This window comes from Carettochelys insculpta, chromosome 5, assembly GCF_033958435.1.
Source record: "Carettochelys insculpta isolate YL-2023 chromosome 5, ASM3395843v1, whole genome shotgun sequence".
NCBI lineage: Eukaryota > Metazoa > Chordata > Testudines > Carettochelyidae > Carettochelys > Carettochelys insculpta.
In genome coordinates, this window is record NC_134141.1 from 28,563,034 (window position 1) to 28,590,812 (window position 27,779).

The following is a 27,779-nucleotide window of genomic DNA, read 5'->3' on the forward strand; positions in this document are numbered from 1 at the left end:
AGTCACTGAGAAACAAGAAGTGTGCAGAACCTCACAAAGCCATTTATGAAGTGTCACTTTCCAGCAATCAACTGTATTTCCAAATCTGTTTCCAGAAGTACTACAGTTTACACAATTACTGGTATTTGCCCACCTACATTCCCATCTGCATAACATTTTGACTGAACAATAGCTTTCATTTTACAATAGGAAAAAGATGTACATTCCATTAAAGGAAATCCCCATGCTGCACTTATGTGTGACTCAACTGACTCATTAGCAAGCAAATCCAGCTACATATCAACATGACACAAACCACTTGTGCTACCAGACTATCTGAAGGGATTTGAGAATCTCAGGTATCTTGTGAAGTTTGCGAAGCTTGTGGTGGTAGCGTGGTTCACATAAGGCAATAAGATGCACGTGAGAAGAATGAGCAACAAATATATTTCATAGTCAATTCATCTTTCTTTGCAGCAAACATAGCAGAGTCTGATTAAAAAAAAAGGTGCCTGTTTTCAGTATACAAAAGAAAACAGGAAGAGAAAAACTAAAATCACGAATTATACCCTGTCAGAATAATGGAGTTATTTAAAGAATAGACTTTTAGAACTCCAAAAGAGGATACTGGCTCAGTTGGTTGGTTTAGTTCTTTTGTCTTCAGTAATTTTAGTCTTTAGTAAATACTTTAGTAAAAGTAAATTCTTTTGTCTTTGCTTTTGTTTTCGTTTTTCCAACTACTTTATATTTTGAACTCTTAGACATCAATACTCCAGTGACTGATGCTCTGGAAATACCTTAGAGGCATACAGAAAGGTATTTGGAATGACTCTTATGATTGTTAATTGGGGGATATTCTTTAAGATATTAAATGGTCATTTTATTAACTCTTTAATGTGAAAGAATGACTTAGTCATTAAAGCTCTTAAAATACACTCAATCTTCCTCCAAAGAAGCAGTTCACTGGAGCTCATTATTCTATTATAGTGGTATCCAATAACAATTCAAGGATCGCCACAGGCGTCCCCCACACCTTCCACTCAAAATAAATGCCCACTCCTTCCCACAGAGTCACGCACGCTTGGAGCCAGCAAACTCCTCTCTTCCCCCAAGCAAACTGCTGGTGATGCATCAGCACCACTGCTGGGTTGTGTGAGCCATGCTGCGGCAGGAGCTGCACGAGGCAAGCCATGTCAGGGCCATGACTGCATGAGCTGTGACACAGCTGTAGCTGCTAGGGCTGTGCTGGGACTGCAGGAGCCATGCTGGGACTGCAGGAGCCATGCTGGGGCAGGAAATGCTGGAGGAGCTGCCTCCACTGCAGCCACACGCTTGTCCCACCAAGTGGTGGGGCGCATGTGCAGAGCAGGTAGAAGGTGCTTCACATGTGCAGGTCCTCAGAGGTTTCCAGTTTGGCACATGTGGCGAGTGGCAAGCGTAGTGGACACTGCAGTTCTGTTGTACAACATTTGGAGATCTTAGTTCAAGACTGAAAATAACTTGTTTCTATAACTTCAAAGGAGAATTAATTCAGAAGATTTTCCATAATCACTCAAAGTGAGATGGACCTTCCCAATGACAAAATGAAGCCTTCTCTGGGACAAGGCATCAAATTTTGCAAATTCCCTCTTCTCCTCATTTTTTGGACCCTAATTCTTACATGTCAGGTCTCTTCTACATATGAGCTACGTTACTTGCAGTTTCATTGGCCCGGCTTTACACACATTAGTGACAGAGGAGCTCAAGTACCCTTCCTGAGTCTGTCTGTGATCCTGTTTAACTTGAACACTTGCAGGGTGTAGGGCAGATTTGTTACTGCCTTCTCTTCTTACCACTTGGAAAGACGCCCTTTGATTCCATCTTCCACAATTTTCTGAGGAGAAATTACAGGTGCTTATGAGGTGGCCAGCAAAGTGTCACTGGGTGTGCAGAGGTAAGAGACCTGGTCATAGCTGGAAAGGGATTGAGATGCTGTTCTTCTGTTTTATTCTATATAGGCCCTTATACCGCCCTCATCACCATATCTGAGCACCTGGTAGTAGAACATTAAGCAGTGTAACTGGATCTGTCATGGATGGTTCAACCTATCTCTAGAAGAAGATTTGTGTGTGCAGCATTTTGTTTAAATATTTAAATCTAGACACTTCTATGTGTTTGTTAGGTAAGCATGTTGAAGAAATTAAATTTTTACTTAAGTGTATGGAGGTAGGTTCTGGTATGGTTCTTAGACCCTGCAGGAGTTGCTTCTCCTGCACACAAGGACTTTTGCTGTTGGTAGAAACCTCACTGTGGCTGAGGAGAGGAGTTGTTGAATACAGACTTCATCTGAGAGGTGACACACATCTCTTACTTCACACTGCCCCCTGCCCTCAAAACCAAGGACTAGCGCTTTGCTTGGAGTCATGGGTGTTGGAACTAGGAGTGCTGGGGGTGATTGCTGCACCTGTGGACTTGAAGTGGTTTCTAATATATATGCTATATGATGTGTACCAGGGGTCAGTAACCTTTTAGAGGTGAACTGTCACAATTTGACCTTTTGACCTCTGTGTACAGTCCAAGTGCTGGTGATACTTTTTAAACTCACTAATATTCCTATTTACAAAGCTTCATTAATAAATAAACTAAGATGCAGAGCTTTACCGTTTAGGTGGTGGTTGGTAGCAGTAGCTGGTCTTTTGTTAATCCATAGGCAGCATAGCTTGGAGCAAGCTCCCAGCTGCATGGGGGAGCTGGAGTGAGACCGAGCTCCTGCCTCCTGTGTTGATGAAAATTAACTCACGTGCCACGGGCTTGCTGACCTCTGATGTATAGCTTCATTCAATGGATCTCAGCACAACCACTATACAGACTGTTCCAGCACTCCTGCTTGGAGTGCCCTTCTTCTGTAGTGGGATGAATTAGATCTGTGTCCTTTCAGGATTTCTATGATTGTCAACCCAGTGTTGCATGTGTGTTCTCCTCCTCACCCTCCAGAGATGAGGAACAATGAAACTCTTTTCAGTAAAGATTTACTAAAAGAACAGTTTGTTCTAGAAGATAATTGTGAACACTGACAGCTGGACATGTTCAAAAAAAATCTTTCTGCTGTGTATACTTGAGGAAAAGGAAGGCTTTAGAAACTTAATATAAATGCCCCTCTCTGAGGTTGCAATTATAGGAAAAGAATGAGGTACAGTTTAGCATTTTTTAATCAACTGACTTTTACAGTGAAGAGCAGGAAACAATCTGTACCTTTTCCCAGTAATCCACAACAATTGGCCTTATCCTGGAGCTGTAACTTGCATGAGCAGACACTTTAGCCTTGTCTCTGGTATGAAAAATTAACAAATAGTTCTCATACTCTGTTTCAGTTCCACCACTGAGAGCAATATTGAGAGCTCTGCGTAGCTGGGTTGCTTCTGGTTTTTTAACCACTGTCAGTTGTACATGCTCTTGTTTTTAGCTGCATCTTGTTTTTATGCAGTTTCAGCAAAAGTCTCTTATGACAATTATGTACACTAAGGAAATTTAAAAACCATATGGACATAATCCACTGACAGAAGATAGAGCTTTTTAGGTTGCATATACTGCTATTTCATTACCAAAATTACACCAAGAATTTTGTTAAGCCAAATAAAAATCTCAGGGAAGTGCCGTTAGCATCTATTTCAGGTAAAACTGAGTTATAGTTTCAGTTCTGAACCACTTTCTTCAGTTGTTTGTAATATCCTCAAACAAATTCTGGTCACACTTTATATTATATTAATATATCTGCATTAATTTCTATAGGTTAGATCTCCCTGATTCGGCACCCCCAAGACCTGCCAGTTCCAAACAAGGGAATTTTCTGGACTAGGGAAGGTCTCCTGCCACTGGCCCTCCCATCCCCACATCCCTCCACATCACCAGCTCCATTTCTGGTTCCCCTGCCTCTAGCCCAGTGTGTGGGCTGCCAGCCCTGACCAGGCTTGCCAGATGCTGACCACCCAATCACCAGCCCCCATCGGCCACCCATTCTGCTGGCCTCAGCAGGCCTCCTTACCATCTACCACAGACCTGCCAGAGGCCAGCTGCAACCCCAACCCTGACCAGGATATTGGAAGTTGGCACCTCTGCTGCTGAGCCCTTGGGCTCTCTGGTCCAGGAACGTCTGTAGTGCATTGCCAAACCAGAGTCCTGGTTTAGGGAGATCCAACCTGTAGAGGGATAATACATGATTAATATATAAATATGTTGAAAACAAGAATAGTGTGCGCTATAGATAATGTAATTACAGCAATGGAGTGTTATAGGAGATTACAAGCAATTCACTGCATTATTGTTCTCTTTAACAATCTAGACTAATTGAGTAACCATTTATTAAAACACCTGGTAATCATATATACTGCATTCATAAACGGAATCTTAATACAAAGTTTGCACCAAAGTCTACTGGGGCTGGACATGCCTCATGTCAACCCACAGATGAAACTTTTTGGAAGTTTGGAAGCCTTGTTGTTCAGTACACAGGTATAACTCACATCAAGTTCAATGGGGACAATAACCTTGGGAATGACGACAGGTTTGTCTTCATATATTCATGACATAAACTGCTTAATTTCCTCCTCTGATTTGCTTGAATACAGCTTGGTGACTGTTTAACACCAGCTTTGCTCACTCTGGATCTGTAATGCAGTATTTCCTTGAGGGGGATGTAATAAGCCATCCCCGTGCATCCACCATAATCAAGTCAGTGTGCAGTGATGGAAGCCTGGATGACGTTTTCAGTGGGGATCAGGACAATGTTCTCATTGACCATTAACTCTTGCATTCATTAACATAAATTTGACATCCTGGTGTTCTGGGGGAGGGTGTAGTAAGTTCAAAAAACAAAGCTGTACTAGCTGCAGATGTCTTGAAATTGATCAGAAGAAGGGAGGAGAGATAGTGGAGAGTGTTTTTGTTCTGGTGGTAAGGGATAAGCAAAGTAGAATATGCTGAAAGACTTGTGAAAGGTCATTACCATAGAACAGTGGTATTCAGTATGGGGTTCACAGACCCCTTGGAACGAGCCCATTTTTTTTATTCAAAATAAGGTGGGCTCAATATCTGAAATCCAAACTCTTCTATCCCTACATTAGAAGGGAAGAGGGGAGTAGAAGTGGTGATGGGAGAATGACCAGAACTCCTATGCTTTGTGCTCAGCTGTGAGCCTCTCCCAGGTAAAGAAATTACATCAATCAATCTTGCACACATGTCTTCCACACAGAGCAGTACACCAAGAACCAACATACAGGCCTGCAGATCTCCTCCCTCTGGTGTCCTTTTCCAGATAGAACAGAGAATCACCATTTTGAGGCTCCCCTCATATAGCTGGGTTGTTGTGTTGGAATTGGTCTGGAGATGGGAGGAGGGGGGTGTATGACTATTCAAAGGAAGCAAAAGGTGTCTCAAGGATTAATCTGCAGTGTCCTGTCCCATACTCACATAACCCACTCTGAAGCCAACCAACTCACCATCAGAAGAAAAGGATAATCAGCCCTGCTTGGGGTTCTTATTGGGACAGAAAGGAGGATTTTTGAGCTGCAGCAGCATGGAGACAAGATCAGCAAGAATGGAAAAGGAATTTAAGCACTATGAGTAAGACGAGCATGTTTCAAGAAAGAGGAATAATCAGCAATATGAGATAGATTCTGCCATGCTTGCTCACTTTGCGTAGGGCCAGTTCAGAGCTGTGCCCCTGAATAAGCCCATTTCTGCAGTGTAAGTTACCACTTAAACTGAGTCCACAGGGCAGAGTCTAACTGTGGGTGAGACAGTAACAATCTTCAGCAATCAGGGCTGGGGTCATGGCACTGTTACACTTGGGCCCCTCCCATTCACATACATGTAATTGTGGCCCAACCTGCAGGCTGTCTTCAAGCAGGAGGCTGAGGCCCTAGTGCAGTGGTGTACGCAGACATCTTCCAGGGTCTACATTAACTAGTCTACATGTTTGCCTAGTTTTTGACAGGTTATAAAATGCTCTAGTGAAATCAGTAAGTACTGAAATTTCATCTAGAAAGTGATTTAGAACCACAGAATTATAGAGCTGGAAGGGAGCTTGAGAGGCCTCAGGTCCAGCCTCCTGTACTCACGACAGGACCTAGCACCATCTAGACCATCCCTGGTGGGTGTTTATCTAATCTGCAACCTTCTTAGGTAATTTATTCCAGTGTTTAACCACCCGGAAAGTTACAAAGTTTTTCCTTATCTCCAACTTAAACCTCCCTGTGGTGCTACACCTTCGTGTTTTTAAGGAAATACTTTTCTGAATATGAATCTACATGTAGAATTTGAATATACTTTGTGCAAAACAGGGAAAGTAACCTATCATTCAAGAGACTGTAATACCCTGGGTGTACACACATTCTCTTTGGGTTCTTGTATGTGAAGTTATAAATATCAAGTATAAACCTGTTTTATTACTCCTGGGTTTTGTAGAGAGAGCAATGAGTGGTTCTTAAGAAACGTAATGACCTGGTTCTCAAGACAGTTTTCTGTGAATGGTTTTAGTTTTCCTGTATGCACATAGTGTGGCTAGTTCTACAAAAATGTATGATTATGCTACCTGGTGCTGGAATCCATCCTGAATTTCCATTGTGGTGGGAGGACTGAACAATTCCCACTCTGGGAAAATTCCATTTAAGGTAAGGGGAACAAATAAAGAAGATCTTTAGCTGGATTTTGAAACTGCCTTGCCACCCTAACAAGATATGCAGAACACCTGGAAAACAAAGAACAGTAATACGAGGGGTGGAGGAGCTTCACTGCACTCAGGTCAGAGGAAAAAGATTGGCTTTGGCTTGTGAAGAATTACACGAGATAAGAACTAGGTGATAACTATGATTTGTAACAACTTCTCTTAATGCTGCGGCTCCCAACCTTTTTGAGTCGGTGACCCATTTTGATAACTCAGGAAGACTTTGTGACCCAAAGCAGTTCAAAACCAGAGGAAGGAGACGGTTCTCCCCTGGGAATATTTTTTTCAATAAAGCTTGATTCAGCCCCTGCACCTCCATGCTTAAACCCCTCACAGTCCCAAAATGCCCCCCTCCTACTGAACATGAGCACCACTGCTATTCACTGCTCTTTCACCAGGCTCCCACAGCCTCCTCCGCACAGCATCCCCAGCCCTTCTACTCATTTCCCCCACCTGCAGCACAGGCAGTTCCCTGTCCTGATGCACTGAAATTGGACTTAGTTTAATGGCCAGATCCCTCCTGCCAGCTGTTAAACCAATTACACTGAGTTCCATTTCAGCATGGTAGGGCAGGAATTGGGAGCTGGGGGTGTGAGTGGTGGCAGCAGTGGGAGCTGCAAATGGCTCCTTAAAGAGCCACGTGCGGCTCAGAGCTGCCCAGCCCGTGACCCTTAGAAAATCTAATGGTGACCCATGTTTGGGTCACAACCCTTAGGTTCGGAAACCCTGTCTTATTGTATTAAGCTTAGCTCGCATGTTTTATTTTTCTTTAGTAACTTACTTTGATCTATTTTTACTTACAATCACTTAAATCCAACTTTTTGTATTTAATAAAACATTTTAGTTTACTACCAAAAGCAATGTAAATAATTGTTGCTTGTGACGGAGAAACAGCTGTGCATATCTGTCCTTCATTGATAAAGGAGGTGAGTATATTTAAGATCTTGCTCTAGGTGAAATTTCAATACTGAGTAAGATGTATATACTTGGGGTTTTAGTTCTATTTGGGGCTGTGATCCAGGGTGCTGACATGTCCCTATACCTGAGCTGTCCTAGGGCTGAGCTGTTGTCAGAATCTGTGTTATACTGCTGGGGGAGCTATTACCTCAACTCTGTGCTTTGCTGGAGACCAGAACATCTGGTTCAGTGGGACAGGCAGGTGGACTCAGTGGTATAATCAGTACACCGGGTGACAGTGTCTAGATCTCTGTTCAACCTGTCAAACGCCCCTGCTGCAATTTAAGCACACTGCTTCTTGTCCTATCAGAGATTAAAGAGAATAACGTTCACCTTTCGCCTTGTACTAACCTTATAGCTACTCAAAAGCAGTTATCAAGTCCCATCTCAATCTTTTCTTTTCAAACTAAACAAATCCAGTTATTTCAGTCTTTTCAGGAAGGTCATGTTTTCTGGCCCTTAAAATAATTTGTGTTGCTCTTCTCTACCCCTTCTCTAGTTTGCCCACAACTTTCCTGAAATGTGGTGCCCAGAACTGGGCAAAATATTCCAGTTGAGGATTAATCAGTGCAGAGTAGTGTGGAAAAATTAATTCTTCAGTTTGCCTAGATCATTTTGAATGATAATCCAACTCTCCATGGCACTTGCAATCACTCCCAGCTTGGTGTCATCAGTAAACATCATAAGTACAATCTCTATGCTAGTATCTATATAATTGGTGAAGATACTGAACAGAACCAATTCCAGAACCAATCTCTGTGGAACCTCACTTGTTGTGCCCTCCCAGGATGACTGTGAAACATTGATAATTACTCTCTGGAAATGCTTATCCGACAAGTTATGCACTCACCTTATAAGAGCTCTATCTAGTTTGTATTTTCCTAGTTTGTGAATGAGAAGGTCATGCAAAACTAAACTCTAAATATACCAGAACTACCACTTCTCCTTTATTCTCAAGGCTTACTGTCTTATCAGAGAAAGCTATCAAGTTGGTTTGACATGATTTGTTCTTTACAGATCCATGCTGTTATTTAGCACCTGATTATCTTCCAGATATTTACTAATTTGTTCCTTAATTATTTGCTCCATAATTATTCTTGGTACAGAATTAAGATGACTTGTCTGAAATTCCTTGGGTTGTCCTTATTTCCCTTTTTATGGATGGACCCTATATTTGCCCTTTTCCAATCTTCTGGAATCTCTCCTGCCTTCTATGACTTTTCAATGATAATAGCTAATGGCTCACATATCTTCTCTGTCAACTCCTTGAATATTCTAGAATGGATTTCATGGGGCCCTGTTCACTTGAAGACAACTAACCTTTTAAAGTAATTTTAATTTGTTCTTTTCCTATTTCAAAGCTTCTGAACCTACTCCATTTTTGTTATAATTCACTATGCTAGGCATCCAATCACCACCAATCTTCTTGGTGAAAATCAAAACAAAGAAGTCATTAATGACACCACTATCACTTCCCCATTTTTGTTATTGTTCTCCCCTCTTAATTTAGCAATGGGCCTACTATGTCCTTGGTCTTCCTCTTGCTTTTAATGTATTTGTAAAATTTTTCTTACTTTTATACCTGTAGCTAGTTTGAGCTCATTCTGTGCCTTGTCCTTTCTGATTTTGCCCCTATATACTTGTGTTGTTTATGTTCATCCTTTGTAATTTGGCATAGTTTCCACTTTTTGTAGGACACTTTTTTTCTTTTAATTCAAGATCTCCTGGTTACCCTAGGGTGGTCTTTTGCCATACTTCCTATTTTTCTTATACAGTGGAATAGTTCGCTCTTGTGCCCTTAATAATATCTCTTTGGAAAATTGCCCACTGTCTTCAAATATTTTTCCTCAAACTTTTTTCCCATCAGATCTTACCTTCCAATTCTGAGTTTGCCTTCTTGAAATTCAGTCTTTATTTTGCTGTTCTCCCTCTTATCATTCCTAACAATCATGAACACTGTCATTTCACGATCCCTTTCATCCAAACTGCTTCCATTTTGCAAGTTCTCAACCCATTCTTCCCTATTTGTTAAAATCACATCCAGAACAGCTTCCTCCCTACGAGCTTACTATATTTTCCAATATAAAAAACTTGTTCCCAACACATTCTAATAACTCGATCGACAATCTGTGCTCCGCTGTTTTCCCCAACAGATGTCTGGATAGTTGAAGTCCCCCATCACCAGCAAATCGTGGGCTTTGGATGATTTTATCAGTTACATATATTGCTTCAAAGGTTACACACTGAAATGTAAGTACAATATTTATAGCCTAATAGACTTATTTTCTAACTATACGGTAAAAATGAGAAAGTCAGCCATTTCCCAGTGCTAGTGTGCTGTCACACTTAGGCTGTGTCTACACTTAGGAAAAACTTCAAAATGGTCATGCCAATGGCCAAATCTAAGAATACTAATGAGGCGCTGAAATGAATATTCAGTGCCTCATTAGCATGCCATTGGCCACAGCACTTCTAAAGTGACACATTTTGCTTGCACACGGCTTGTCTACACAGGGCTCTTTTTCGAAAGGACCCTGCAAACATCAAATCCCCTTATTCCTATCAGCTGAAAAGCACCCCCACGCACACGAGCTGCACACGAGTGAAACGTGGCACTTTTGAAGTGCTGCAACCAGCAGGATGCGAATGAGGTGCTGAATATTCACTTCAGTACCTCATTTGTATTCTTCGATTTGACCATTAGCATGGCCCTTTCGAAGTTTTTCCTAAGGGTAGACGTAGCCTTAGAGGAGGTTTTATGTCTGATGTAAACAAGGAGTTTTTAAGTGAGGTGTAACTTGCACTATGCAAGACAAATCAGCCTCTGGAGAGGAGTATTCTAGTGTGGAAAGGTTGGGGGCCCGCTGCCCCTAGAGAACTCCTTGTCTGGGCTGCACTGGTGCCTGGGGACAGAAGGAGTTGTGAATACGGCCATCTGGCCCACATCCCCAACACAGTAAAAAGCGAACACGGGACACCCCCGCCACACACACACATTAGCCGCTTGGGGCCTCTCCTAAGCAGTTACAGTGCTTACCGGGAGCCAGCTCTGCGGTGGTTCCCTCACACCACTGCGGGCAGAACCCCACCGGGCTCGCCCTAAAGCTTCCTTCTGCCGGCAGAGACACCCCACCTCCAGCAGCGCCTTCGGACACCTCCCCGCTGCTGGGGCGGGGATCTCCCCTCCCCATTGCCTGCTCCCGGGGAGGGGTGCGCCCCACAGAGTCCTCTGCTCCACGGGACCCCTGCGCCCACACTGCCCTGTGTGTATCCGGTCGGGAGCGTGGGGGCGGGAGAGAGACACCCGGCCTTGGCTCCTCCCCGCCGCCGGAGCATGCTGCCTCCCTAGCCGTTACGTGACGATGACGCACAGGCCTGCTGAGCCGAGCCCAGCGCTGCGCGCCGGCCCCGAGCTAGCGCCAGGGTCTCCCCGAGCCGAGCGGTCGCGCGGGGAGCCCGAGGCACACCCAAGCAGCGCGGGCGCGCGGCTCTCCCCACCCCCCACCTTTCTGGCACCGCGCGGCCAGTCCCACGGACTTCCCTTAGCGAGGAGCTCGCGGAGCCGGGGCGGGGAAGGCAAGGCAAGGCAGCGGCGGGTGAGTGCACAACGTGACGGCCAACGCTTGTCTGCGCGTCCGGGCGTGGGTGCCTGTGCGCGGTTTGGACGTGGCTTCGGGTAGAGAGCTTTAAACCCCCCGGGTTTCGTTACCCCTTTGGTACGGGCCGCTGCCCTCTTCGGGCGGCAGCTGCCGAGCGAAGGGGAGAGATGAGGAGCTTTATGCTAAGCAGGAGAGGCCTTGTCCCCCTTGTGGGGTGGGGTGTCTGTAGTTCCCTGGAAGCTGTCCAGTGCCTGAACACACCACCAAATACCTTCTGTACCTCCGTGTGAGGTATTTATCCGTGTTTAATTAACATAGGTAGGAATCTGCCTTCCTCTTTCTACACATTGCTTCTCAGGGAGGATGAAATATATAAATATTGGACTGTACGTGGAAATAATTTAGTTTGTGCTTAATTGTGTGGTGATATTTTAATTTTCTCCTTTGCTGGTCTGATTTTTTCTTTTTTTATAAATTGCTTAATTTGGAAACAAATAATTTCTTCAGACATGAATTTATGGGTTAATACTTCTTATTTTCAGAAGATACCTTTGTGTACTGCTTAGGTGTCTAATTGGCAAACTTAAGTGATCAAGTCTCAATATCTTCTCTCTGTCTGTTTGAGAAGGGAAGTGGATTGCCCTACCCCTGATATTAGTAAATCATTAGTTGTCATAGTGTGATCTGCTAAGCAGAGAGGGGAACATTCAGGAATAACTGGAGAAAATTGTGTTGGTGACTCTGGTTTCCTAATTAGTTTTGAACAGATTAGCTGTTGAGGGATCGGTAAGTTTTCTGACGTCTTGAGGGTTGTGCCAAGCTTTCTCCCCTCCCACTCACAGCCATCAAATTAATTAATCTATTGCTTGTTGTGTTTTGCAGATATAAATGTGTTTTATATATTAGGGAAAGAAAAGTGGCTCTACAGAGAGAAGAAGAGGGGAGATTCTAAGACATTATTTTGGCTGGCTTCTTTTCCTACCCTATCTACCTGGTAATTTACATGATGTGTGCTGCTGCTGTGGTCTGACTTAGTCACTGTCTTCTTCTCTTCTCTTTTCTTCCCTGCTTTGAATAATGGGAGGGTTTAGGAACACAAGCATTGCCTTAATCGATCAGAACAATTAGTCTGTCCTGTTTCTGGTACCAGTGTTGAGGAAGGTTTAAAACCCCTGTAAGGGACAATTACACAGTAAAGAGCCTCATTAGTATCAGTATGAAGGAATAATGATGCTTATCGGTAGCTTGTGGCAGAGGAGGGGGAAGATATTTTATTGCTGAACTGCTTGCAGGGCTTTAATTTTTGTAAATATCAGTGATTAAAAAATAGGGAAGTAGTGTTTGGGAGGGGACATTTTAATCAACAGGAAGCTTATAAAGTTGCAGTGAGTGGGTTAGCATTCATGATAGATGCATTAGATTTCTGTGTAGGGCAATGAAAGGAAAAATGAAAGGAGCTGAATGTTGTTGCCCTTGCTTCGCCTTATTTAATGGCATTAGAAAAGTGGTGGATAGAATAACGTAGGAGTTGAAATATGCTCTGTGTAATAGCTGTTCTCAGACAAGGTGGAAAAATTGTTATGCACAACCACAGAGCAGGATGAAAAGAAAGCTAGTTGCTAGTGTGCTAACAACTGTACTGTTAGTTACTAATTTGTCAGTATCCATGAGGATAATTAGTGAACTAGATTTTCATTATCATTCTCTAAACTGTGTATCTAAGCCTGGGGATATATGACATTTTTACAACGTACATTCACATAACTAAAAGAAGCATTCATGTTTTTAGGATTATATTTGACCTCATTGGACTTTGTGGGTTCAGGGTTCCACCCACATCATTCTCACCAGGGCCAGAGAGGCTATTCATGTGACCAGACAAGTAGGATTTGGCTCAGGATCTCAGCTGAGGATTGTGGTTTTTCTCCTATTAGATTTACTTTGATTCAGACATAGTTAAATTATAGAAAGGGGAGCCAGAGACATTTTCTCAAATATTTGAGCATGGCATTTTGCAGATTATTCCATAAAGAGTGTATTTGTAGCTTGAAAAACTTTAAAACCAAACTAAAGCAAATAATAGATTTACAAAAAGATACTAATGTACATACACAAATAAGCAGTCCTGTGGCACCTTTGGAGACTAATACATTTATGAGGTCATGAGCTTTCTTGGGTAAACCCCTCTCTGTTTCTCATCTGATGAATTTGGTTTTACCCACTGAAGCTCGTGACCTCGTAAGTGTGTTAGTCTCTAAGGTGAAGCTACAGACTAACGTGGTTACCCCCTGAGACTGTTTACTGTGCATAAGGTACTTCCACCTGAAAATTTGAGTATGTGTACTTTAACTGTAAAGTAACAGCATTTTGCTGGATGTTACAGCATTCCTTGGAACATCTTGTGTCCATCATTAAGGTGAATGGAAGTTACCACACCCAACTACATCGCTGGTCGGTTGGTTAAGTCTAACAGTCTGTTACTTGCAATGGGCACTACTTGGTTGCTGAAAAGAAAGATGGTACACTCACCCCCTCCATAATAAAGTTGTCCTGTTAACATTTCTTCTCATGTTCAGAATTGCTTATGTAACAAATTAATAGCCTAAACATTATAGCACTACACAGGAACCTAGGAATTGCTTTGGCACATTAAACTAGTCCATCTCAACTAGTGCCCTTTGACTTGATGTTCTGTAGTACCAGGTGCTTCAGAGGAAGGTACAATGGATTTTGTAGCAGACAGTTATGGAATAATTTTCCCATAAGAGAAATTTCTTCCAAATCTGTTAGTTAGTGTTTAGTCTATGCACTGTAGCATGAGTAATTAGGGCCGTTATAATTTTTTATCCTAGCTAGCTGTTCTTTTAAATCTGTATATGTCTAGTTCTTGCAAAATTCTGCTAAGCTCTTGGCATCAATAGTCTTGTGGAAGTGAGTTCCACAGAATAATTATAAACTGTGTTAAAAAATTGTTTTAAGATTTTGTTTTCAGTTTCATGGAGTGTTCTTTGTACTGTGAGAGAGGGAGAATAAGAACATCCAATTTACTTAATTATTATTGTTTATTGTTTCCTTTCTACACTAAACAGTCCCAGTGTCTTCAATGCCTGTCCATGCCTGTAATAATTTTTGTTGCTAGTTTCTGATCCCCTTCTATTTCTGCTCTTTTTCTGGAGATAAGGTGAAACAGTATTACAGCTGAGTGTGTATACAAATGTTATGTTTACAGTATTATTTTCAGTTCTGTTCTTTATGTAGTCTGACATTTTGTTTTTTGCTTTCTGTCTTAGACAGTAAGCTGTGTAGTGTCACAGTGGTTAGACCGTTTGTCAGATTCCAGGCCAGTGAGCAAGCAATACGGGTAAATAGTTGAAATTATTTCTTCCAGTATGAATTACTGTATAGTTATTGGAATTGAATTTTATCTGCCCTATTGCTGCTCATTGGCCTGGGTTAGTAAGAGTTCCATGGTCTTTTCAAGTCTTTTAACTTAAATGATTTGTCAGCCGCAATTTTTGCCAGTACACTATTCATCCCTTTTCTAGATCACTGAAAAGTGCCTTAAACAACACCAGCCCAGTACAAGACACTGTATCACCCCACTATTAAACTTTTGCTATGCAGGAAACATCATTTAAGTCCCAATCCTGCAAATGTTTATGAACATGCATAAATGTTTGCACTTTGTAATCCACAACAGTACTTTGTCTCTCACTCCCATGAGTACACGGTTACCTCAAGATCTCTGGTGTGAGATTTTGTTAATGATTTTTTGAAAATCCAATTAAATTATTACAGCTAGTTTTCCTTTTTCCACTATTTTGTTGAATTATTCAAAGAATTATAATAGATTTTAGAGGCAAGATATCCTTTCACGGTGGTGTGCTGGTTAGTCTGTATCATATCATGGCCATCTAAATGTTTTATTGTTCTATTTCTAGTTGTTGTTTGAGACTTTTTCCTAGTACTTATGTAAGAATATCTAGCTCTTATATGGTGCCTTTCATAAGCAGATTTCAAACTGTTTTACAAAGTACGTCAGTAGTGTTACTTTATCCCTATTTTACAGACGAGGGAAACTGAGTCACAGTCTGGTAAAGTGACTTGTGCAAGGTTTTATAGTAGGCCAGTGGAGAGCCAGTAGCAAATGCAGGGCTCCTGAGTCCCCATCCAATGTTCTGTCCACCAGTCATTGGCACTGAGTTGTGCCAATATTTATACTTGTTAACTCAATTTGACATGAGTAAAGATGTTCACATGTATAAGTTTTTGAAGGATCAGCTCATTAGACTGTACTACACTAAAAGATACTGTAGTGGATTATGATTTCTTTAAATGATAATAAAGAATGTTGTTTTGGTTTAGAAAGAAGTTTGTGAGATGACTGTTATGTAGTACAATTATTATTTTCAAACAGGCTAAACCGGGGGTCAGCAACCCAAAATAGTAAGAAAAGCCATTTTTTCCAGTTTGGTTAAAAACTCAATTCAAGAGCTGTAATGCATGTGAATATGAGATCGTCCTTAATAAATAACATCAAACCATACTTTTTTGTTACCTCTGTTTTCAGAACAGTGCATACACAATGATATGTAGTGTGATACATATTTACTGCAGGACATTCACAAACTTTTTACATATTTTGTTTCCTCACACGGCTACATCTACACTAGAGAATTTTGTAGACAAAACTTGTGGCACGTCTACACACCAAAAACGGAAACTGTCCACAAAAAGGTGTGTAGACGCTCCAGGGAGCCCTTTTGTCGACAGAGCAGAACAAAATATCAATCTGCTTTTATTTGTAGACGGGATCTCTTGATGGAAATTTTGTCAGAACATATCCTCCAACAATAACTTCTGTAGATAGATGCTTCCAGTGTAGATGTAGCCTACATGTGTTTTGTACCACGGTCTTCCTGACTTTCACTCCTGAACCTTCTTTGTCTCTAGAGGATGCTAGTGGGAGTTATCCAGTCTTTCAAGATCACATATTGTTTGCTATTTGGATATGAGTTGTTAATTTTTGGGCTTTTAGACACTCACTGTTTATCGAAAATAATCAGGACTTCTGTTTTTCCTTTTTCCTTTGCAACAATAGCATTGGGAGCCACAAAGAAGCCTTTGAAAGAGGTGCAGGTTGCAAAGTCCTGAGCTAAACAAATCCAAGATAGAAACATTTGTGCATTTTTAATTTAGTCAAAGTCTCTGTGTTTTAAGGGGCATTGACAAAATAAAAATAAGTTAAGACCATTTATCTTAGTCTAAACTTGACACCTTAAATATTGAAACTTAGATCATTAACAATTTTAATTTAAGACAGGGGCAGTATATTTTTAATGTTTGCTCCGCATTAATTTGGGTCCTTGAAACAGACCAGTCACTTTCACTTTGTTTACCATAGGTTTCACTTTGTATTTCTTATGCATTACTATCCTTTTGGTTTCCAACATTGCAGGGGGAATATTTAAAGATGAAATGGAATTGTTTTAAATGTCCAATCGCACTAGATGTTACAAACACTAAATCTTGAACCTCTGACACCTAAGTCTTCAGTCCTGCAACTGCATCCATGTAGGCAGCACACTGAGTTCTGTGAGACTCTGAGAATGCCATGGAGTTGCCTGCATGGATCCAGCCAGGGCCTAAATTGATATCTCAGATTTATCAATGTAGATTAGCCAATTAGTCAAATTCTGCTGATAACATATGAGAATTTAAACATGGATAACTGGAAAACAGTTGTTGAGTGTTCAATGAGAAGAGTTCTATGGTAAATTAAATAGATGTTGGGGAAATGGAGTCAAATGAAGCTAAGAAATAAATGTATATTTTCTAAAGGATTTTGTCCATCATATAAAGGTCAAAGATGCTTCAGGATCCATCTTTGCAAGTACACTTCAGTTTTAGGATACTCTCCAGGGAGACAAATTAGTAAAACAAGATCAAAGTGACATATTCTATTATGTATGGTGGGGTTGGGGACCAGAGTTTATTAACATAGTGTAAAATTACTTTAGTAGAAAAGAGCAAACCAGTGAAATTGTTCTTCTGCCATCAGTTTCCAGATCTAGAGAATTTTATACATTTACCAAGTTCACATGAATAAATAGGTATGCTCTTGAGTAAGTAGCGCTGTGCCTGAACAATTCATTAGTATTGTACTTTGGCTGTTTATTCGGTAAAACAAAATGGTTGCAAGGGACACTGAGTGTCCCAGCTCCTTCCAGTCTGCATCACGGAGCAGTGGTGCATGAGAACGTTTATAAAAACACCAGAAGCTCATAGAGATGTGGAACACGACGTCTTGCATACTTGCTTTTCACCCCACAGTCTGAATCTCGTGGGTGTAAATGGGTAGCTGTTCTCAGACCGCAGGCAAGGACCCCAACGTGGGTTGCAACCCCATTCTAATGGGGTTGCTAAGTCTGGCTTAGAGGTGCTGGGGGCCAAAGCCAAGGCCTCAGTCCAGCCACACAGAGACAAAAACCAAGGGCGTCAACCCTGGGAAGCATGGTTAGGTTACAGGTCACCTGTCTGGGGCTGAAATCATTGGACTTTGATCTCCTACCTGGGGCAGTGAGGCTCAGACTTCAGTCCCCACTTTTGGGATCATTTGGTACTTTTTGTTGTCAGAAGGAGGTCACGTGGCAATGAAGTAGAAGAATTCCAAATTAGAAACAGGTATCAGTTACTGCTCTCCTCATTTACCATCAGATTTCCCACAAATGTCTACTCCATTTCCCTAATGTACAGCAAAAACTAAGAAGGCAAAACTTCATATTCCTTGTAAATGTAATGGTGGAGAGACTGACACAAACAGAAGTACAAATAAACCAAACAGTTTTCAAGTTGACTTTTTGTATCCTAGTGAAGCAAAAAAAGGCACTAAGCCAACTGCTATCCCCTTTTGTAGGCTTTGAAAAATAGCTTTGGAAAAAAATGTCATTTTTAATCTTATACCAGGCAGCAGTGGCACTTCTGAAATAATTTGTGATAACTGGAAATACAGGCTAGTCTGTTTTTTCTTTTGCTCCTGGAGCAATTGGTGTAATTTAATATACTGTGTAATATTTAAACTAAGTATTGTTGAGGGTATTTTTTTCCACTGAGGATGAGTGCTATAACTCCTATTAAAGTTTGTGAGGATAGTATGTGTATCATGGGAAGACTGAACTGTGCATTTGTTTAATGTTTGTTTTAAAAACAATGGGCCATGTTCTCAACTGTAGGGAGCAGATGCACAGTTACTGGCATAAACAAAGTATAAGGAAGTGAAAACCAGTTTAAGAGAAATTGGAAGTATTTTCATTGAAATTACTGAAGTTAAACTGGTGTGGGAGCAGAATTAATCTAAGATGGACTTTCTGGGGTGCTGGAATGCCTGCACTCCTACAAATCTGCTCTCTAAGTCACTGGCAGAGCTCTTGGTCTATTAGCTAATGTGTTTTGTCTGTGGACTTACCTGTTGCATCTAAAACATTTTTTTTAAACATGAGACTATAATTTTGATTTTTGTTAGTTTATAATAAAAATTAAATAAAGCAAGTATATGGAGATTCTGTGAGCTTCATTAGAAAGAAGAGTAGGTATCAGAAAAACATGAAAAAGTGTTTGAAGAGCTATAATAGTTAAATCAGTAGTTCATTATTAGCTTTATCTGTCTACATAATGGCATTCATCTGCGTACAATCATAGAATCATAGAACCATAGAGCTGGAAGAGACCTTAAAAAAGCCATCAAGTCCAGCCCCCTGCCCTAAGCAGGACCAAACCCATTAGATCAGCCCAGCCAGGGCTTTGTTGAGGCGAGACTTAAACACCTTCAGGGATGGAGAGTCCACTACTTCCCTGGGTAGACCGTTCCAAAGCTTCACCATCCTCTTAGTGAAAAAGTTTTTCCTAACGTTCAACCTGGACCTTCCCAACCACAACTTGAGACCATTGTTCTGTGTTCTGCCATCCGTGACCACTGTGAACAGCGTCTCTCCAGCCTGTTTGCAACCTCCCTTCAGTAAGTTGAAGGCTGTTATCAAGTCCCCCCCTCAGTCTTTTCTTCTGCAGACTAAACAGTCCCAATTCCCTCAACCTTTCTTCATAAGTCATATGCTCCAGCCCCCAAATTATTTTGGTCGCCCTCTGCTGGACCCTCTCCAGCGTATCCACATCCTTCCTATAATTGGGGGCTCAGAACTGGACACAGTACTCCACATGCGGCCGCACCAAAGCCAAATAAAGAGGAGCAATCACTTCTCTGGATCTGCTGGCAACACTCCTCTTGATGCAACCTAATATGCCATTAGCTTTCTTGGCTACAGTGGCCCACTGTTGACTCATGTCCAGCTTCTCGTCCACTACAACTCCCAGGTCCTTTTCTGCAGAACTACTACCGAGCCAGTCGGACCCCAGCCTGTAACAATGCTTGGGATTCTTCCGGCCCAAGTGCAGGAGTCTGCACTTGTCCTTACTGAACCTCATCAGATTTCTTGCAGCCCAGTCTTCCAATTTGTCTTAGTCACTCTGGACCCTATCCCTACCCTCCAGCATATCTACCTCTCCCCCTAGCTTAGTGTCATCTGCAAATCTGCACCCTAATCCCATTTATGTTCCTTAAAATAAGATAGTTCCAGCTGTCAGAAGAAGGATACTTCAGTTGATAAAGTAACAGTTCCTTTACCCAGACTCTTTAAAATAAAAAAAAAAAAGTGGTAGAGTTTTGTATTACTAGGTGTCTGTGCTACTGATTGCACGCTATATTTAAGGTCGTTTTATTAACATAATGTTTATAATACCTGTTGTAGTCTTTTTAAATTGAATTCCAAATTTTCTTCCAAATGTAGCTTTACACAATTCATGGTTAGAAAAATTATCAAGCAAAAAGATGCATATTGCAGTATTTTGTAACATAATAAAAATTAAAATTGTAAATTCCAAAAAAGAAAGTTAAGTTTATATGTGTGTGAATACGTTATATGTTCATGAAGTGCCAGATTTTATATAAAGGCTGTATTTAAGAAAACCATTTTAAATAGTTAACAGTCAATATGAATTAAGTTTTCTTTCGGAAACTAATGAAAAAGGTACAAATACAAAAAGTCCTTGATTTAAGTCAAGAATTCCTGCTTGCTCTTTTAAATTTAAAATTAAAAATGGTGATTTATTTTGCTTTCATTTAAGGCAATGCCCTTGGACCAGTTCTTTACCTTCCTGTATTTGCTAAATTAGGGTAGCGTCTGGCTCATATTGTGTACGCGTTAGGCTTCAGCCATGTTACCAGAGAGAGAGAGTCTCTCTCTGTGTGTGTGTGTGTGTGTGTGTGTGTGTGTGTTGGTTTTTTTTTTAAAGCAGTTTCCAAATTCTGGTCCACAAACCTTCCACAGTGAACTGGACCAGCCATACTCTTTGTTAGCCCAAATCACTTGCAGAACATTTCTAGGCATTATACTAGAGCTGGCACTACCATCTCTTGCTCCATGAAAGAATCTCTCTTCCCCACCAGCTCCTTTTTTTTCCAAACCTTATGGATCACTGGAGTCAGGATGGGAAGCACCAGTAGAGGAAGAGGGGCAGGGGGTAGGGCTCAGCAGGACTGTGGAATATAAGTGACTGGGAGGTGAGCTGATCAGGAGGCAGAGAACAAGAGTGGAGACAGAGAGGTAGCTGTGTTAGTCCGTATTCCAACAAAACAAAACGTCAGAAATGTAGGACTTTAAAGGCAAACAAAATGATTTATTTGGTGATGAGCTTTCATGGGACAGACCCACTTCATCAGATCAATCTCATTTCCAATACAGACTGACATTTATAAGTACAGAGGACCAAAAAAAAAATTGCAATAAAAATCGATAAATCAAATACACAGGAGGGGTATGAGGGGTGAGGAGGTGTTAATTGTCCTGCCTGAGGTAATTACGAGCATCAAAGGAAGGGAAGCTTTTTTGTCAATCTGTATTGAAAATGAGATTGAGCTGATGAAGTGGGACTGTCCCACAAAAGTTCATCGGTGAATAAATTATTTTGTTAGTCTTTAAAGGTCTACATTGAGTGGGGACAGTTCATTTGAAAGCCCCTCCTTGTTCCTATTCTCTCTACAGCTGTCTCTTTGGTTCCTTGACCCCCACCACTTCCCCAATGAATGATTCCTTTTCCCCGGTCCAGATGAGCTCCTCCTGCTGCCCTGTGTACTTAACAGAGACTGGCTTCCTTATAATCCTTCTTCCCAGTTCACTGAAAGGGAAGATGGTAGGCCCCAGAACCCTCCAGATCAACCTGTTCAAGGGAGTCAGCTCACCATCCCCTTCTTGAGAGGCAGAAATATGTTCCTCTGTCATGTCTCTGCAGCGAAGAAGTGAGGGCATTGAAGGGAACATATGAGCTATGTCTACACTAGATTTTTGTAGACAAAACTCGTGGGTGTCTACACACAAAGTGCATTTTGTCTACAGAAAATGTCAATAAAAAAGCTGTGTAGATGCTCCAGAGGTCCCTTCTGTCAACAGAGCTGCTCAAAAGATCAGTCCCTGTTTATACGTAGACTGGATCTGTCGACAGAATTTTTGTTGGAACAGGTCTTCTGACAGCAACTTCTGTAGACAGATGTTTCTATTGTAGACACAGTCAGAGAGAAAACGGCAACTGCAGAGAAAATAAAATACAATTGTTCAGCTGCCCAGGAATTTCTTGAATTTGCCAAACAGCATTATACTTAAGCTATGCTAACCACCCTTCAAATATGTGGATGGAAGAGAGTTGATTTTCAGAAAGCGGGGAGCGGAGTAGAGAACATGGCTGTTCATCACAGAAAGGAAATTAGTTTGGACTTATGAATGAAGGAGATTGCGGAGAAATTTGATTAACTGTGAGGAGGTAAACAGAACTGCATTGCAGTCAGGGGAAATATCTGTTGTTATGGGGACTGTTGATTATGAGGTGAGTCCAGAATTCATTTTGAGGTGTTGTGATGATGAGAATTGATGTTTCCTGGAATGCAACATGGTTGAGAAAGGTGGCAGCTAGTTGATTTAAGGGGAAAACTTATTTGAGTAGAAGGAGGGGGCAGGTAGGGTGTAAAAATGTTTTGAGAATGGATGAACAGGAGCTGCTGTGGGACAGGAGCAGGAAAAATAGGAGGGGGAGTAAAAGCAAAACCAATGATAGCCATTCTCTTTATTAATATTAACTGTACGTGTTTGCAAGCTGTTGGACTAGTTGCCAGACGGGTAGTGTGCAATTACAAATCTGAGCAATCCTGAGATGTTAGGGGAGGAGGTGGTCTATGATGTGTAAACATGTGAGAACCCCTGTTTTGTAACTCCAGTACAGAGAGTTGGTGCTTTAAGAAAGTTATCCACACTTCTAGATCCTTTACGGACTTTAACTGTGTGTGGATATCAGCTTGTTAGTTTCTCTTTCCATATTTTGCCCTTTTCTTCTGGATGTCATAGCCAAGAAAAACAAAATTCTGATCCTCATATTTAGTTTGTAGACAGTGGAGCAACATTGCTTTTTTTATAAATACACAATATAATTACCATGGTAACCCTCAGAACATATACCTAGCATCTATAAAATTCATTAACAAGGTAATGCATTATTTAGTGGTAACAAAACATTTGAAGAATGTGAGATCGGGGACTTTTTCTTTTATGCAAGAAAATGGAAGACTAAATAGTAATCTGGTGATCTTGACCATCTCTCTGTGTTGAAGCAAACAAACAATACAGTGCACAGCAAACTCATGATTGAGAGAGCATTTATTTCTAAGTGAGTTGCAAGGAATCTGGGCACAAATAACATAACATTAGAAAAATCTATCAAGTCGTCAGAGAGACAAGGTGGGAGAGGTAATATCTTTTATTGGACCACTTCTGTTGGGGAAAAGGATAAGCTTTCAGGTTACTCAGAGTACTTCTACAGAAACACATGCAAAAAAGAAAAAAGTTCACTTGTCTGCTTTCTCCTTTTCTCGCTCTTCCAGTTTTTTCTCTTTACTCTACCTATTCCTATTTTTGTTTCATTTCTGACACTTCTTCCCCTTGCACTCTCATGGTCTGAAAAGGATACCTGGTACCAAAGAAATGCATTCTCCTTTTTTACTTGTTTCTGCTCTGTGAAATAAGCATGCACATCTGTCTTAAATAATTAATTAATTATTAGTCAGATACCTAGATTTCAGCTGTCCCCAGTCTTTGTATCATTTAGTATCCCATAGTCATCACAGTCTATCTCAACTAAGTAAAATCCAAATGGCAATTATAGCACTTTGAAATGGGGATTTGAAGGCCCTTCACAAGAACATATGTCAGGGTATCCTTATTTTAAAATAAGAATACAAATATAAGAGATTTGTCTTTTTAAAAGGCTGTTCCATAGACCAGATTTTCTTTCTTCAAATAGAAAAATCAGTACTTTTGGGAAATCCTCACTTGAGAAAGGGTGTGAGAAGAACGAAACTACGAGGCAAATGTCCAGCATGGGCAGGGCAAAGAGGCATACCACGTAGGGAAAGTTTGGGCAGTACAGTACAGCATGCAGGTGTAGACTAGTTGTGGGCAGCCTAGGCTAGTGAGTAGGCTGCATGAATGACCTTCCATCTCAGTGGAATACAAAAATGTCATAACCAAAATGTTCTTGTGGGATAAGGTAATTTTACTAAATGCACTTGCATACCTAGAGTTTGTGCAGTGTGCTGACTGAATTATAGCAGTGCTTTGACTGGATGCAGAGGGAGCGCACAGCTCTTAGTCAAAGTGTGTGATCAGCATGTGTCTCACACCACATTGCCTTTCTTAGTGTGTTTGTTACTTTAGTAATACCGGTAATAATAATAAAAAAAAAGACAGATGGAAACAAGCAGAATCTGGCAACCCTGCATGTGTACCGCTGGAAGAAACATGTCTTGAGGGCCCCCCGTGGAACCCTGTTACGCCACAGGTGGCCAACAGGCTGCACTTTGCCCACCACTAGTGTAGGAAAAAAAGAAAAGGGAAGGAATGAAGGATGGAGGAGGAAGGTGAAGCCAACAGGAGAAGACTGGGTTGGGGCTAGTTGCTGTAATTGTCTGGCATGCTGACAAACTGGAGACTCAGGTGTTAGGCTGTCTGCATCTGAGGTGGCTGCTTCAGGGTGAACGGTCAGAAAACAGGGCAGACATGATAACTTGGTGGTGTGTTCTATAATTAGATGTCATCAAGCCAGTATCAAGTGTGAACTCCTAATTCACTGTACCAGACTTACCATGGAGTCACAGTCAGTCTCCTTACACTCACCCTCCTGTATTGCCACCCAGACAAACTGGACTTTCTGGTAAAATGTCACACACTTAAAAAAATCACACCACTTTTAAGTTTCTTCCAGTCACTTACCACAGATCTATTATTAACCTGTATCTTACAATGAAGACAATGCTGACAGCCAGTTCTGAAGCTAAATAAAGGTTTATTAGATTAGAAAAGGAAGTAAGAGCTACTGAGAAATTAAAGCAGGGTAAATATGTCTACAGTTGAGTCGAAGTCTGGAATTCCAAATGCTAGCAGAGATGTAGTAATCTGCCAATTTTGCACAGATCTTTTAGGGCTACACAGAATAACTGTGAGAGGGATCTGTCTTCTTATTCAGGTACTCCACCATGTTAGAATTCAACACTCCAAAGATGAAAGATGTTTCCTTGAATCCATTCTTTCAGCTTTTTCTCACAGAAAAGTGGGAGGACAAGCTCCCACCCCAGGTGTGCTCTTACTTGGGTGCAGAGTGAGGAATGTAGCTAGAATCAGATCATCACATGCAATGACCACTTGCTCTGAAATTAGCGCTTTACTGTTAAAATTCTTTATTTGCATCCCACAAGGCTGCTTTCTCATGTGATGAATTATTTAGTTACAAGGGTATCTGTCACGTAACTCTTCTATGCTGGCAGGAGCTCCTCCCCTCAGCATAGGTACTCCACCTCCTCAAGAAGTGGTAGTTATGTTGACAGGAAAAGCCCCTTACTATTGACATTGTGCTGCCTACACTGTAAGTTGGATTAGTATAACTGCTTTGCTCAGTGGTGTGGCTTTTCTGCACTTTGGAGCAATATAGGTATTACTGATGTCCAGTGCTTTTCTCCTAGGGAAAAAATGCCGGAATTTAAGGCCCCCTGCCCCATGGCCCCAAACTGCCAGCACGCGCTCCCCCACCCCACCCCACCCCAGAGCACAACCTATCCTAAATACAAGCTCAGCACACGTGCGGGCAAAACCCTAATTCACAAAATAGCTGTAATGCCTGACACAAAACGGGCGCACACACAATCCCGGTACACAAAATACTCACAAGGTTTACCCAGAACTCTCACTCCTCCAACCCTACTGCACACAGCACAGCCCCACATACACCCTGGAACAAACACACACATCCCCACCCCTGCAAACAGCAGTGCAGAAACCCACACGCCCAGACTAATGTCCCTGCCCTACACCTCCCACAACACCACACCAGCTCTCCGCCACCTCCAGCCCTTCAGGGTGCCTGGTTAGCAACTCCCTGCAGCAGCAGGGTGCACTGGGGAAGGGCATCTGCCTGGCTGGGGACTTGCTCCCAGGATTGGGGAGGCAAGCCCCAGGAGCGGCGGCCAGAGGACAGGGGCACCAGGCACGAGAGAGACTGGCAAGGAACTGGCATGGAGCAAGCAGGGCGGGGCTGGCTGTGGGCATAGGGCAGAGGGGAAACGTGTAGGACAGAGGGCAGGGAAGTCGGTAGAAGGGCTGGGGTTAGGGCATGGGGCAGGTGGGGGGCAGGGTGGGCTGTGAACAGGGAAAACTGGTGTAGGGCACCAGGCAGGGGCAGGGTGGGTTGTGGGCTGGGAAAACAGGGTGGAGGGCACCAGGCAGGGGGCTGGAGATGGGCAGCACTGGGGCCAGGTAGGGAGCTGTGGCCAGGAGCTGTGGGGGGTTGGGATGCTGCATGGTGCTCCCCAGGGGCAGGGGCGGATGTCAGCTCCCAGGCAGCTGCCTTCCTTGGGTCCTCTGCTCCCTTCCCACTGCAGCCAGCAGCCCTGGGCTGCCCTGCGCCTCTCACCACCAGGCTTTACTCCCTCCTCCTCCTCCCATGGTCCCAACCTGCCGCAGCCTTAACTCCCCCAACCCCCTCCAGCTCCAACCTGCCACCTTACTTAGACTTAGGTCCGCCTGTGCATCTGGGTACATTGGGCAACAAGTGCTTGCCTGCGATTTTGGTCGGCTGCAAATAATTCCACCTCCTCCCATGATATACCAATGTTCAATAAGTCTTCCTTACATGTGGTACGCCAGATCTTGAGTGGCCTGCCTCTCTTCCTTCTTCCCTCGGCTGGTATCCATCTCGTTGCAGTCTTTGGGTGCAGCTGATCTGGCAGACGCAGAATGTGTCCAGCAAACCGCACTCTGTCACGATATCCTGCAGTGCCCGTGACCAACATCTTTGTAGCATCTCCTCATTGGTAACGTGATCGTGGTAGGTGACACCCAGGATCTTTCGTAAGCAATGCTGGTGGAATACGTTGAGCTTGCGTGCTACTGTTGATGTTATTTTTCACGTTTCGCTAGCATAAATGGCTATCACCTGCCACCAGGCTTAAGTTAACTTCCTCCAGCCTCAAACTCCCCCTCCACCACCCACCAGCAGCCCCAAACTGTACCTCACACAGGAGCGGCTGGTGATTCTTCTTCTCTCCCGCCAGAGCTTCTCCCCATGTGGTGCAGCCTGACTCAGCCCAGGCATGCATGAGCTGTTCAGAGCAGCTTTTGGCATGGCCTTGCCATGCCCAAGCCTCCCAGAGCAGCTCCTCATGCAGCATCCCAGCCAGCGGGAAAAAAGGTGCCGTTCTGAGGCATTCAGGCAGAGAAAAAGCTCTGCTGACATCAGTTTGTAGCGTGAACGAGGGCTCCAGCTCTATGGAGGTAATGCTATGGCGTTTGAAGAGGGAGGGAGAGACAAATTACAAGCCATCTGTTCAAACAAAGGAAGATCAAGAAGGGAACTACTGGCCTGTATGGAAAGCTGTCACCACCTGTAACTGTTAAGAGCTCGGGGATCATTTTAAGGATAATCATATTTTTTAATTACAAGTATGAACTGTATACTATAAAAGGCATTACAGGAGTGGCAGATCATTTGGTTAAAGAGAAACAGGCTCTAGAAGGAAATGATTGAGTTTTTGGATATGGCTAGGCATAACTGGGGAAAATTTATGTAAGCTGCTCTCATCTGTTTGAGGCAAAACTGTGCTGAACATCCTACAGTTCTTTTGCCATGTAGTTCATGCAAATACTCATGATATCAGAGCACCCTCATCTGGGCAGTGATGTTGGAGGGTTTTCAGATGTGATTTACTGGTTCTCCAGCATCATTCTCACTGTCACCTTGACAGGAGCCAGAGTGTCAGCCCTAATTTGCTTCATCTAAATTAAATATATGATCCCCACTGATTTTACACTAAATGATAGAGTGCACATCTGTGACTAAATGGTTTACCATCATTAATCAGATGTCTTTATGCTCTCTTTCCCATTTCCCCCTCGTTGTCT

General features: G+C 42.4%; 1 protein-coding gene across 2 annotated transcripts in view; it reads left to right on the top strand.

Moving 5' to 3' along the window:
* Positions 1 to 11,024: 11,024 nt before the first annotated feature.
* JAK2 (Janus kinase 2) overlaps positions 11,025 to 27,779 on the top strand; it is a 161,578-nt gene continuing 144,823 nt past the window's right edge. For both annotated transcript variants that reach the window (XM_074994863.1, XM_074994864.1), the window contains exon 1: positions 11,025 to 11,232. The gene's annotated coding sequence lies outside the window, so the exon portion shown is untranslated. The remainder of the gene's footprint in view (positions 11,233 to 27,779) is intronic.